Source organism: Bos taurus, chromosome 28 (genome assembly GCF_002263795.3).
Source record: "Bos taurus isolate L1 Dominette 01449 registration number 42190680 breed Hereford chromosome 28, ARS-UCD2.0, whole genome shotgun sequence".
In the NCBI taxonomy this organism is placed as follows: domain Eukaryota; kingdom Metazoa; phylum Chordata; class Mammalia; order Artiodactyla; family Bovidae; genus Bos; species Bos taurus.
This window is the reverse complement of record NC_037355.1, coordinates 38,133,811-38,148,247: the sequence shown is the minus strand read 5'-3', so window position 1 is coordinate 38,148,247 and position 14,437 is coordinate 38,133,811. Positions and strand designations below refer to the sequence as shown.

Genomic DNA, 14,437 nt, shown 5'->3' with positions numbered 1-14,437 from the left:
CACCTCAGAGCCTCACATTTGCCACTTCTTCTACTTGCATCATCCTTGTCCAGGTCTTTGGGTGACTCCTTTTCAGTATTCAGTCCTATTTGGATACATGCAGAATCGTCTCAAAGGTGTTTTTCCAGTTACCCAATCTAAAATAGCTCCCTCCCCTCCTTTCCCACTCATCCACTCCTTATTCCCTTAGGTTTTTAAAGCACAAACTGAGTTTAGATTATTTAATTTCTTATTTGTTGTCTGTCTTCTTCACAGAACTCTAGCTCAGGAAAAGTAAGGACCTTGTCTGCTTGTTTTGCCACTGTGTCATGCTTTTAGAACTGCTCTCACACAGAGTAAGCATTTGGGCATGCCGAGTCGCTTCAGTCATGTCTGAGTCTTTGTGACCCTGTGGACTGTAACCCGCCAGGCTCCTCTGTCCATGGGGATTCTCCAGGCAAGAATACTGGAGTGGGTTGCCATGCCCACCTCCAGAGGATCTTCCTAACCCGGAGATCAAACTTGCCTCTTTCCATCTCCTGCATTAGCAGGCGGGTTCTTTACCGCTAGCACCACCCGAGAAGCCCAGCAAGCCCTTAATAGATGTCTAAGAAAGGGAGAGCGGGAAAGGAGGTTGAAAACACATGAACGTGTGTACACGTCGGGGACGTCTGTGTGGAGAATTATCTAACCTGCTCTGTCCCCCCAGTCTCTCTACAAAGGAAAGACTCAGTCACCACTGTTTTCAAGGGGGAAGTGCATGGGCTCACAGGATGAGGCAGTATTCTTCCTCACCACACAAAAAACACTGTAGTTGGCAGGACAAGGTTTTATCTCTCATGTTACATGGGCTGCATTGCTTAACGATTGACTCCCTCTTTGCTTTCTCTGTAATCAGACATCATGTTATCAAAGGACATATATACACATTTTACCTTTGCTCCAAGGAGCAGTAATTATTAATGTCATTTTGTTAATGACAAACAAAATTCTGCAAACCAGCTCAGTATCACCTATGATTTTAAAGAAATCTTTGAACCAACCTAAATCCATTCTGAGCAACTATTACAGAATATTGAAAGCTTACACTGCTCTTTCTTTGCTAGAGGCCAACAGTTTTCATGGATGATTTGATGCTGGGAGTTATCTGTCAAGTTTTAAATAACAGAAAAATATGCCTACGCTTCCTGAGATGGAAAGTGACAGACAAGGAAGTTGCCATTTGCCCCCAGGTTTAAGGGAAATGAGAGAGAAATTGTTACAGTGACTTGGTGCTGTTGAGCAAATACGTCTAATCTCTGGAAAATAGGAAGCCTCGGGGGAGAATATAATAATATTGTCCTGCTTATTTTTGCCTCCTCCACAACAAACACTCAATTGTGATGCAGAGAAGCAGAACAGAAGCCCCAGTTAATCAAACCAAAGCGGCATGCCCAAAACTAAAAGGCAAATCCAGTCAAAGAAAACATCATAAAACAATGTACTAATTAGGACTGTAAGGATAGGAGGCAAAGTCATTCATTACTTTTTACAAAACACTGAATTGGGTTTCATAAATTAGACTGTTGAAAGTTATTTTTAACATCTGAATATAAAAGTAAAACATTATCCATTATAAAAAAATAGAACATGTTGAAAATTGTATAAAATTCTCAACATCTTACCACACAGATATAACCATTCTTAATATTTTAATATTTCCTTCCAATAGCTTATATTGAGAACATTTTCTAAAGCAATCAATATTCTCTGAAAGTACAGTATTTACTAATTCAACATTGTCCATTTACTATTATAATTTAATTAAGCATTCTCCATAGCTGCATTTTGGGCTATCTTTCAATTGCTTTTATTTTTGTTATAGTCATGTATGTATGCATATCTGTAGGAAAAATATAGGAAGAAACACTGGGTATATAAATTTATTATTTGTTATAAAATTATAATTCACTTTCATCCAATAACCTAATTCACTGTAATACTGGGAAAAATATCTGAGAGTATTTCAACTTTATAGGATTTAATAGTATTTCATCATTATATATATCATGATTTGTTTGACCATTTGACTTTATTATTTCCTATTTTAAATAAAGGCTCTAGTAAACATTCTTATATATGAACCCTCAAATAATTATCTGTATATAACTTCTATTATGAAATATTTCAGCCATAAAAGCTGTCACAAACACACTGCAATTCTTTCTGTGTGTGTATGTGGTTGGGTCTATGGTTATGCAGATATTCATGTTCTGTCCATTAGCTCTTATTTCCATTTTATTTTGTCCTCACTGAAGCATCACGCTTTGTCATTTTATTCACTGCTACATTCTAGAACACTACCTAGTAAAAGGTAGACATGCAGTTAAGATTTGTTGAAATAATCAGTTAATATTTGGGTGTTTTCTTATTTTAAGAGCTCTTTATTTAAACTTTCATAACATATATCACAAATACTATCCTAATTTCATCATATACTTTATATTTTTATAAATATCCATTTAAAATTGTATTCTGTATATATAATCCAATTTGGCATTTCCTCTTTGCTTTCATTCCTGGAAAATTCTTGGTCCACTACATTTCTTTTAGGTCTTTCATGGTTTTATCTATTACATGTAACTCTATATTTCATCAGTATGTTATTATAGTATGTTTATGAGGTAAGAACCTATATTTCCCTTTTTTAAATTAGCCAATTTTCTAGCCACATTTCTTGAACAAAGTGAATTTATAATGTAAAATGTCCTTCATTTCTATTCTTTTTTTTTTTTTAATTTAGAAGTTCGTTTCTGGTCTGTTGATAATGTTTCTCTTCTCTCTATACCTGCATAAACACAATAGGTTTAATAATTGTACCATTGTAACATATTTGATTTTATAATAAACTGGCCCTATTCTTTCCATATAGTTTATTCTTCCAAACTGCTTTGGGCTATTGTCATTCATGTATTCTTCAAAATATTCCTGGTATGTTTTTTATGTTTTGCATTATATTTATAAATGAAACTAGGAATTCTTGAGAAGTTTAAACTATGGAGTTTTCCCATGAAGAGAAAAATTATATTCCCATTTTATTTAAATATTAATTAATGCTATTTTATTCGGTAGTTCCCTTAGATTTATTTCAAGGTAATGTATATTTACATTAATATTGCACATTGGATCTTTATTTTTCCTATCCATATATTCTGTTTATAGGCTTGTAACTGAAATTGCTTATAGTATCATTCTGTTGATTCTTGAATTGTTTTCTGTTTCTTGTGATGTTCCTTCGCCATATTTATATCTATTTTCTTTTTTTATTCTTATTGCTAGATAGTTTATATATGTCAGCTCAGTTAATAGTAATAATAGTGAGAGTGACCTTGTTTTTCAAGGAAGATGAATCTAATGTTTAATTGCTGTGTCTAATATTGACCACTGATTTTTTCATTGTTAAGGAAGTTTTTCCCCTTAATTAAAAAAATATTTTTTTAGGAATATAAATTGAGTCATATCTGATTTCTTTTCTATGATTTTGTTCATCATGATTACTAAATATGAGAATATTAAAATAAATTTAAATTGCTGAAATAAACCTTATGACATTATGGTAATTTTTATTACATGAGTATAATCCATTTGCAAGCATTTTATTTGGATTTTTTTGCATATTTATTTATAAGTGACATTGAAAATAGCAGTTTGCCAAAGACAGTTCTGCCAAACATTAATGAGAGGTCAAATGTACTTAGGGAGAGGAAAAGATTTTGTGATCCAAACATTTATGGAAAATGTTTTATTTTAAAATGTACATTATATTATTTTCTAATCTTCTCAGTTGAATTCTTAATTTAAAATACATATTTCTTATTTAGTGTTGAACTCATCTAAGATTCTGCAGATACCACTGAGTCCAACTTTGGCTGGTTTTAAATACTTTTTATGTCTTGCTTTCTATATTCTAAATTTTCTTTCACTGAAACTTTTATTTCCTCTTTGACACTTGTTATTTAGAAGAGTAGAATTATTTTTGTTTACTTTTTTTTTAACATTTAAAAATGTTACTTTCCAACTGTTTATTTGTTCCAAAGCTTTAACAAAAGTGTCTTAGAAAGAGTAGGAAAGTAGCTTTTTGTGTTTTTTTATTCCAATACTGTTTTTACATTGGTATTTTCCTATTTAACAATTCTTAGTTTTCAGTTCTGTACTATTTCTTTAAACAACTTTTTTTCCCTTAACTTTCTTTATAATGTGTTTTCCCTTTTATTGATTCTCTGCCATAACCCTTAGTCTTTTATCTCATTTCTAACTGTAAATTTTCTTATTATTTGGATAATTTCTAAGGTGTAACAATAGAACAAATCTTATTTTGAAGACAGTCATGACCTCAGCCTATTAAAAGCTGTATGTTTGGCCTTTGTTTTTCTCTACAAATTGCTTCACAATGCTCCTGTTGAGATATTTGTGATTTCTCTGCCTTGACCACACAGAGGTTCCTCTCAGGCTTGTCTCTGCCCTATAATGGTTGGTGTATGAGACAGACTGAATGAATGCTTGTTTTTTCTATTAATCACATACAATCCACCTTAAGCTCTTTCTGGCTTCAGCAGCCACTGGATCTGGATTTAGCAGAGGAAGGTGGAGACACCCAAAGTGGGACTTCCCTTATCTTGGTGTCACGTTGTATCCTGAATTACATAAAGTATCTGGTAGGCAAACATAAACACATTTATAATTTCCATGGTGTGGTCTCTTGAAGTGGATGGACAGGACAGTGCTGTCACACACTGACACACTAACTCTTGCTTTGTTGAAGCAGATGACCTGAGAATCACCATTTTGTACACATTCTTCACTTGATGAATAGAGTGGGTATGGCCAGGGCAATGTGTATGGTCCTTCTGGCCTCTTTCCTGGCACTAATAGGAATGTTTGGGATGAGATATATTTAGGATGAGAAATAGCAATTTTGCTAAATATCTGATCACTGCACTTCATATATGAGAATTTCAAACAATGCACAAAATTGGGTGCAGCTCCCATTCATTAGTTCTACGCTTTGTCCTCATTTTTAGCACTAGTGATAGCCCATCTGGGTTGGTGAATTAGAGTCAGGATCATCCTCACTTAGGCTTGGAGAGTCTACCCTATCCTGGACACTTGGACTATGATTACCAGAAACTCTTCAAGGAATATTATGATAGAAGTTTAGGAAATAAAAGGTAACTCTTTAAGAACCCTGGTTTGAAATCCAGCCCTGTATAATTTGTTATCTGGGAACCCTTGGGTAAGTTTCTTAACATCTCTGTGCCTTTGTTTCCTCATCTTGAAAATGGGGATCATACTCATACATACTCATATCTACTTCACAGGGTTATTATGAAGACTAAATAACTTAACATATGTAAGAAACCTAGTGCCTGGTATATTCTCAATTCTTTATAATGGTGTGCTTTTATTTTATGTCACTCCTCCCAGGTCCCAAAGCTGATGGCAGTTTCTAAGTCATCTCCATTAACACTCACTTTTTTGAGTGTGGATTGGGAGATATGAATATAGTCACATATATAGAGTTTTCTCTAGGGCTTATGTCTTTTTATCCAGCTGTTTATATTAGCAAAATATTATGATTTTGATAGTTAAAATCCACCAAGGAGGCTGCTACAAAAAATAGAACTAATTCTGTGAGAGAACTCAGTATCTCTATCTATACATAGAAATATGCTAATACCAAAAAGTTGTTAATGCATATATGAGTATGTATAATATTGAAACACTGGCAAAAGTCAAAGGTAGGTAAACATTTGAAACTCAATTAAATAATATATATATGATAAATATTTTAAAATCTTTTTGAAAATATGAACGTGTTTCATCCATAGAATGGCTTGTATAACCATTAAAAATGTCATGTGTAAAGATACTTTACAAACTGAGGAAGTTATTAGAGACCATATGTGAAATCAATAAATCAGGACAAAATACTTTAAATATTAGATGCCTTCAGCTTTTAAAATCACATATGGAATGTATATATTCGATTAAAAATACTGGAAGGAAATATAATCAAATATTAATAGTGGCTACCTCCTGTGGTGTTTCTTTCTTCTTATATATTTTATGTGTGAGCATGTAACAATTTTTCTAATCAAAAGTTAAAATTCAACTTCATTAAAATGATTCATTTCTTATCAGATCTAAACCAATTACAATTATATTGATAGGTCAAATAAGAAAATAAAAATTCAAGTGATGTTAAAACTGTATGTATTGGGTTGGCCAAAAAGTTCATTGGGGTTTTCTGTTTGTTCCATCTTACATTTTGGCCAACCCAATAATAACCACTTCCAGGAATCAACTGAGTAATGTCTAAAATAAACTTTCAAAGTGGCCATACTAAAAGGTAGAACCATGGTGATAGTATAAACATCAGTGGTTGCTTAGGAGTGGGAGACGAGGGAGGAATGAATAGGTATAGAACAGAGGATTTTCAGTGAAATCCTCTGTTTAATAAACACGATGATAGTGAATGTGTGTGTCTGACTTTTTGCCATCCTTTGGACTGTAGCCCACTGGGATCTTCAGTCCATGGGATTTTTCAGGCAAGAATACTGGAGTAGGTTGTCATTTTCTTTTCTAGGTGATCTTCCTGACCTAGGGACCAAACCCTTGTCTCCTGTGTCTCCTGCATTTCAGGCAGATTCTTTACCCACTGAGCCAGATAGTGAATATATGTCATTATATGTTTGTTGAAGCCCATAGAATGTACAATACCAAGAGTGAACCATGATATAAACCATGAAGACTGTGTGACTGTGATGTGTGCATGTAGGTTCTTCTGTTGTAAGCAATGTACTGCTCTGGTGGTTGATGAGGGGAAAGGCTTTGAATTTGCGGGGACAGGAGGTATATGGGAAATCTCTGTACCTTCATCTCAGTTTTACTATGAACCAAAAGCTGCTCTGAAAAAACAAAAGGAAAAAAACAGCAAAAGAAAAAGTCATGCTTATTGACCTAGCCATACAATTTCTTACAATGTGTAACCAAAAAAATTATTCTTAACCAGTCAAGTTCACAAATATATCCTTACTAGTCTTACAAAATTTTTAGTTATAAACTGCCTTCCCCTATGAAAAAATGCACATACTAACCTATGGATAAGCATTACTTACAATTATGAGTATATATAGACCTATGGCACTTGTTATGGATCTACAGTTTACTTCCAAAAGAAAGGAAGTATAATATATATTTTAATATTAATTGTAGAATTACTTATGGTAGTGAATGAATGGAGCAATTTAAATATCAAATAGTATAACAGAATATCTAAATAAGTCCTAATAGAACAAATTAAAATTCCTGTAGGCTTTAAATGTTTACAATGAATTACCATGGTTCAGTATGATATTACTATTTTTAAGTTATAATAAACCATAGTAGGAAAATAAATCTGTGAAATATGCATATATATATATATAGAAAATGAGAAGAAAATATGTAAAGACACTACTAATTTTGGTCTTAGCATAGTTGAATCCATGCCATATTATTTCCTTATTTTTCACAAATTCAGTAACATTATTTTTTAAAGTAAGAAAAGCAAAGAGAAATTTATTAGTTAAATCTTTCTGTTGTATAAAAGTTTGTGGGATCATGTGTCTGGCTCTTCTATTTAACTGGTGAAAAGACACCCAGTGATGCTCATTCAGTTTTTGTTTTTGTTTTTTTTTTAAGCTGGAATGCATGGACACTGCAGGACAAATTACTTTTTTAAAAATAAAAATAATTTGCCATTTCTCATACTCTGTGCTATACAGTACTTTTCAGCTTTATTTGGATCCAAGGAAGACCACAACTCTTTACATCTGCATCAGACATTTTAATTTTCAAAATGTCTGCATCTGCCTCTGTATCTGATTCAGTGGCTTCTTCTGTGTTTACCTTAAAAAGTGGGAGCATGCAGTGAAAGGTGACAATGGGTGTTCATGGAAAATAAGGCGAGGTTAATAGATAACAACTCCTTTTTATAATTCTGCCAATTTAATTTCCATCTGATCTGTGGCAAATTTTCATAAGCTTTGTGTTAAGTTAGAAGAAATAGCAAAGTGGACATTTCAGTATTTTTAAATGTTCACATTTAAGTATCAGATCAGATCAGATCAGTCACTCAGTCATGTCCGACTCTTTGCGACCCCATGAATCGCAGCACGCCAGGCCTCCCTGTCCATCACCAACTCCCAGAGTTCACTCAGACTCATGTACATCGAGTCAGTGATGCCATCCAGCCATCTCATCCTCTGTCGTCCCCTTCTTCTCCTGCCCCTAATCCCTCCCAACATCAGAGTCTTTTCCAATGAGTCAACTCTTTGCATGAGGTAGCCAAAGTACTGGACTTTCAGCTTATATGCGCATTTAAATATACTAAAAGTGAAAGTGTTAGTCACTTAGTTGTGTCCAACTCTTTGCGACCCCATAGATTGTAGCCCCCCATTGACAGTAGCCCAGCAGGCTCCTCTGTCCATGGGATTCTCCAGGCAAGAATACTGGAGTGGGTTGCCATTTCCTTCTCCAGGGGATCTTCTCAACCCAGGGATTGAACCCCAGTCTCCCACATTGCAGGCAGATTCTTTACCATCTGAGCCACAAGGGAATATACTAAATGGGTATAATTAATGCCCAAGAAAAGTTCTAAAACATTAAATATTATTACACAAAGGAGTATATTTATGGAGAATTATGAAAAAACCTTTTGATGCAAACTATTTAACCAATATTCCTCTGCATTATTTTAACCTTAGATTTTATTTTTACTCAGTATTTTATTTTAAACCTTTACAAATATTGTTACTGGTTTCTATCTTGGTCAGTTGTTTAAAGCATGATTATTTGGTTTCACTTATTGTTCTCTTCTTTTATGGAATGGCTGATTTTGTCTTTCTCCCTTAAAAAAATGGAAAATACTGCTGTAAAAACAAGTAGGTTGAAAATTTTGTTAACAATATTAGGAAAATTAAAGGACCCTGGGTATGTCTGTATATGAAAAGATATTTGTTAAAGTCATGAACCTTATTATCACATTTAAAATGTTCCTAGTTTATTCCCCCTAGTAACACAACTCAAAAGAACAAAGCTGTATTTTTTCTACAAAATCACAACAGTCTCATTTAGCTGAAAAATTCCCTGTTTAATAAAAGAGAAGTGAGATAAGAGGAACATGCAGTAAGAATCTAACCTAAGGGAATCTAAGTGTCCAGCATCATCAAAGGCTGTTGAAAAGGGACAACAGGGAAATGGTAGTCAAAGATTTCCTGCACAGATGAAAACTTATGTGAAGTCAAAGATTATTATTAAATTGACTACTAAATTCATGTCTTCATTTTTAATAAGCAGTATGATTTATCTCCCTGGAAACAAAGTGCATGTAAAATGGAACTTTACTAGGATGTCAAGGGACATACAGCTCGTATTATTTCCCATAGCCTTCATATCCCACACAGTGGTGGGCATAATTCGGAAATGTTTTCTTGGAAAAAGTCAAAGGAGACACATACATATGTGCTCCTTGAAACAAAATTATTAGCACAGGCACAAAAAAGATCAGTTTTGGTATTAAACAACTAAAAATATTCTGCTAAACATTTTGCATGTATTCTCTGTGTGACTTTCATTCTTTAAAATATGATTGGTCAAATATTAAGAAGGGAATTCATTTTTAATTTAGATTTAATGTATTCAACCATATCCTTGAAAAACAAAGAGCCAAGTAATTTCCTTTTAATTACCTTTAAAATATATACATTGGCTACTGGAAAATGTATAGTGATTATAAGGTAAGTTTTCCATGCTCTTATTTCTTTCAGCTTGAACAAATGTGTCTATTCTCTAGACTTTTATTGGTAAAGACAAAATTCAAAAGCAGATTGTATAGAACAAAACTTAAAAGTTAATCACTGTTTTCTTGCTGTAAGTATTTCCTTGAAAAGACATCTGAGTTCAAGGTCTTCCCTGTCACAGGAGTTTGTAGTTTCACATACTTGGGTGACTTATGAATGAAAAAACCTAAGGAAAGGGGTACAAAATTGAGTTTTAACACACTATGTGTACTGTGCTGTGTATGTGTGATGATTTAAGCCCTTACATTTATTTCAGAAAGAAAATTATCAATGTAAAATGTTCCAAGGCTGTGTGAGGAGTTTAGCAGAACTCTAAATACATTAAAAAACAAGTTAAAAAATGCTGGACTTTCCCCCTTCTTTTTCAATTTTGTAAACAACTACATTGAATCCATATAACTTTAAAAACCAACAGAGTTTAAAGAGATATATATTTTTTTGTTTCAAGTTTTCAAAATTCTGTATTGTTTTATAAAATACTTAGGAATTCAGATGTTGAGATCTCAATGAAAAGATACAATTATAGATGGAAAAATTGATGCTACTCAGGTTGGAAGAGGAAATAGAGACTGATTTTTCACGAACAGTGACTACAACCAACATTATGTGTGTAAACTCTGCATTTTTATGTTCTATTGTGTCCCCCAAAGACAGGATTATTTCCAACTATAATGTGAACATAAATTCTCTGAAATTCTCAAGAGAATTTATTCACTATTAATTGGAGAGTTTATGTTAAGAAGTTTGAGATGCAAATAATTAAAAATATCAGCAAATACCTTGTGTATCCAATGAGTGTGTGTTATGGCTTCTGTGAGAGGAGAACAGCTTCAAGGTCTCATGCTTTCTCTGTAGAACCCTTTGCTCTGGCTTCAATAAAGGTTCACAGCTTACAGTTTCTTTTAAAAAAATCTGCAGCAAATTCGGACTTAAAATCTGGGGCAAATTTGATGTTCAGGCTTTGAAAGTCATGACTGAGCAACTTTCACTTGGCCATCCCTTCTTTATTACTTGGCATACACAAATTTCCTTTAAAAACAACCACAAGAGATTCTATTTCTCTATGGAAATTAAATGGAACATTGTAAATGTCTTATTTACAAGTCAATATACGATTCCAATAATTTTGGAGTCTTAGAGCCATGATCTCTCCAAAGAGTGGTGCTGTGAAAGTCGCTCAGGCGTGTCCAACTCCTTGTGACCCTATGGACTGTACAGTCCACAGAGTTCTCCAGGCCAGAATACTGGAGTGGGTAGCTGTTCCCTTTTCCAGGGGATCTTCCCAATCCAGATGGCTAAAATGATAAGGGTTGTGTTGCTGCTGCTGCTGCTAAGTCACTTCAGTCGTGCCCGACTCTGTGTGACCCCATAGACGGCAGCCCGCCAGGCTCCACCATCCCTGGGATTTTCCAGGCAAGAACACTGGAGTCGGTTGCCATTTCCTTCTCCAATGCGGGAAAGTGAAGGGTGAAAGTGAAGTTGCTCAGTAGTGTCCGACTCTTAGCGACACCATGGACTGCAGCCTACCAGGCTTACTAGAAGACAAATAACATAATGTCTGAGTTGGAATGACTGCCTAACATTCCAACCAGTTGGAAATTAAAGATGAGCTAGATCATCCTTCTCATTTGAAGATGGGATCATGGAGCTACTATTATGTATACATAAAGTAGAAGCTTTCGCAATGTCATCTTCCAACATAAAGATTTTCTAATTCATTTTCAACAGTAAGAATTATTTGTTATCACACCATTAATTCTTTCATAGGCAACAATACACGTGCAGTCAATACAGGTTTTTATGACTAAGTTATTAAAGTACTAGCAGCCAAGTATGTCTCGGTCTGGTCATCTCTACTAGTGTCTTCACTGCGTAATCAGCATTAATACGTAGCTTCCCCACAATAACTCTGCCCTCACCACAACTCTTCACTAGATACAGTGGGTACTACACATCAGAGATGCCTGTTTAGGCACCTTTGACGGAACTAAATAGTTAAAATATAAAAAATATATTTGAGCTTATACATTATAGGGAGAATAATCATATATACCCATAGTTTATTCTTCATTTCTAAGAGATAATCTAGCAGACATTTTCCTCCACGGTCTTCTGAATTTTTTCCAACTCAAGGAAATTTCTGCTTACCTAAGAGGAAGAACTAGAAAATGCCTGTGTTACCTAAACATTGCCAAGTTGGCTGATTTCTAAAGGTTTTTATTTCATTGGCATTCCATGAGGCAATCACTTTAATGTTTGTCAATGAAACAAAAATAATAAAGCTACCAAAATAATCAAACACCTAAATGTAATACATGTGTATTTTATACATACATATATGCTTATCCATGTATGTGTGTAGTCACAGTAGGGAACAGATTATTATGAGAGAACAATGTTGATCTTAAGGAGTGAATTTCTTCTTTTACCCTCGCTATTTCTTTAAAAGGGAAAGAAAGAATAAAAGAGAAAGAGATAAAGCTTATTTAAAGGCCTCATTTCCCATGACATTGGGATGCATTTAAAATCGAGAACAGCCCAGAAACGTTGTGCTGGTCTTTCTTGGATGAAGACTGAATTTGTGTAGACCAAAATACAGACATAGTCTAGACATGCCATCATTTAATAACACTGTACTGAATCTATACAATTGAACAATAATTTAAAAAGTACTCTTTATATATAAAATGTTTCCTGGATACCAAAAGCTAAAATAAAAACCCCACCCCTCCTGCTGTGTTCCTAGGTATATTATGTACTCAGTTGGGAAATGTTTCATAGCACTAGTCTAAGGGAAATATTTTCTGGTTTACAGGGTTGGAATTAGAGGAATCACCATTTCCGCCCACTCACTCAGGGAGTCATGGTTTCCTGTAGCACCATACTGCAAGGTAAGTGTGAGTGACTGCTGCATACATCAAGTGTATTCTGGTGGACAGCTAGTTGCTGATAGCCTTAGAAGCCCCACTCAAGTCGTACCTGTCAGTTAGTTCAGAAGCCAGTGCTCATTCTCTGGAAATCTGCCTGGCCCTTCTGTTCTCTGTTTGGTAGGTCTGTTATGTTATGATCAAACAAGTTAATTGTGGAGTCCTGAAAAACTGCACCATTTCTCCTCTAGAGGACTTGGCTATTGATACTTGGAGATAATGTAAATCATTGGGGATTTTATCCATCTACAAATATTTAGTCCTTCACCCATAGCAAGGTAGATATTGGACAAGAGTGTAAACCATAGAACACTTAATGTACACAACAAAACTAGAGAAAATTTAGATGCCAATTCTCCAACATAATTTCCACTATTTCTCATTAGCAAAAATTGTTCATATATTTTAAACAACAGCATTGTATAGAAGTCACTGGCAAATCAGAATAACATACACTTTATATAAAATAAGACAGGAAATGATTCAGAGTGAAAAAGTAATGAGTAACATTCATTCTCCAATAAATGATGAATTGCAACTTACTCAATTACCAAATCTCCAAATATCTACCCTCATAACAAATACAGGGAAAATGAAGCAAAGTCAAAAGTGTCTTGTAGAAATAGACACTTCTGTGTAGGCATGTGAGCTTGAAAGACAGGGTACCGACGTCTCCAGATGTTGGCCACATTAGATCAGCTTTGAGAATCTTGATGCTTATCAGCACTTGTCTGCTGGTGCCCAAAGAGGTGCTTTTTGAGTCTGAAAGCTTTTCATTGGAGAATTTAATATTCCAAAAGGAGATAATGGTCACCTTCAGTGGTCATTTAATAATTGCTCTTACTGGAGGGTTTCTGTCTCCACTCTCAATTTCGATATAACTGTATCTCTAAACTTTACATCGGGCTGCTGGTGGACATGCCTGATGTTCATACCCTTTAGAACGCACAAGGCTATTTATAATCACAGAATACATGGTTCTACTTTAACTAAATAAGGGTTAGATCAGGACTTAAGTTTGATTGACAACCTTTGATCTTCTTAGAGTAAATGATATATTAACTTCATACAGAACATACAACCTCCTAATTAGGTAGATTCTGTATGAATTCATTTAGATATGCAACAGGTAACATTTTAGTGAAAAACCCAAGACAAGCTTGACTTCAACAGACTTGAGAAGACTTCCAATGAGTTTGATAATTGTGAAAAATTTAAATATAATAACACATTGGGTATGCAAATTATGGGGTTTTAATATACCTGTTAATTAAGACCATCTTTCTCAAAATTTCCCCAAAGATGATGCTTCTAAATGAGAAGTTAGATAATTGAGATATTAAAAATGTATAATAATCTTTTGAGTCTAACAGTATTACCTCTATTTTCAAAGTAAACAATGACTACCACAAAGCATTTTGTTAAATATAAAATGTGTTTCTACCAAAATGTTTTCAACATTTGAGACTTGAGTTTCCAGTAAACAGTGTTAAGAACACAATGTTCTTTATTTTCCCTGTATGACATTATGTCTATTATCAAAGAATATTCTCAAAGAGCAATTTGCAGAGAAACAGCTTAATCTTAAATAAGAATTGTATATCTTCAATATTTGATTCAGAAAGAGTTACATTCCTTTTCAAGGGAATG

The 14,437-nt window shown here is 34.1% G+C and overlaps 1 long non-coding RNA gene across 3 annotated transcripts in view; it reads left to right on the top strand.

Annotated features, from left to right (window-relative positions):
- LOC101908174 (uncharacterized) overlaps positions 1 to 14,437 on the top strand; it is a 609,245-nt gene that overhangs the window by 587,740 nt on the left and 7,068 nt on the right. For all 3 annotated transcript variants that reach the window (XR_009493272.1, XR_009493271.1, XR_003033062.2), the window contains one exon: positions 12,676 to 12,751. This is a non-coding gene — a long non-coding RNA (uncharacterized lncRNA). The remainder of the gene's footprint in view (positions 1 to 12,675; positions 12,752 to 14,437) is intronic.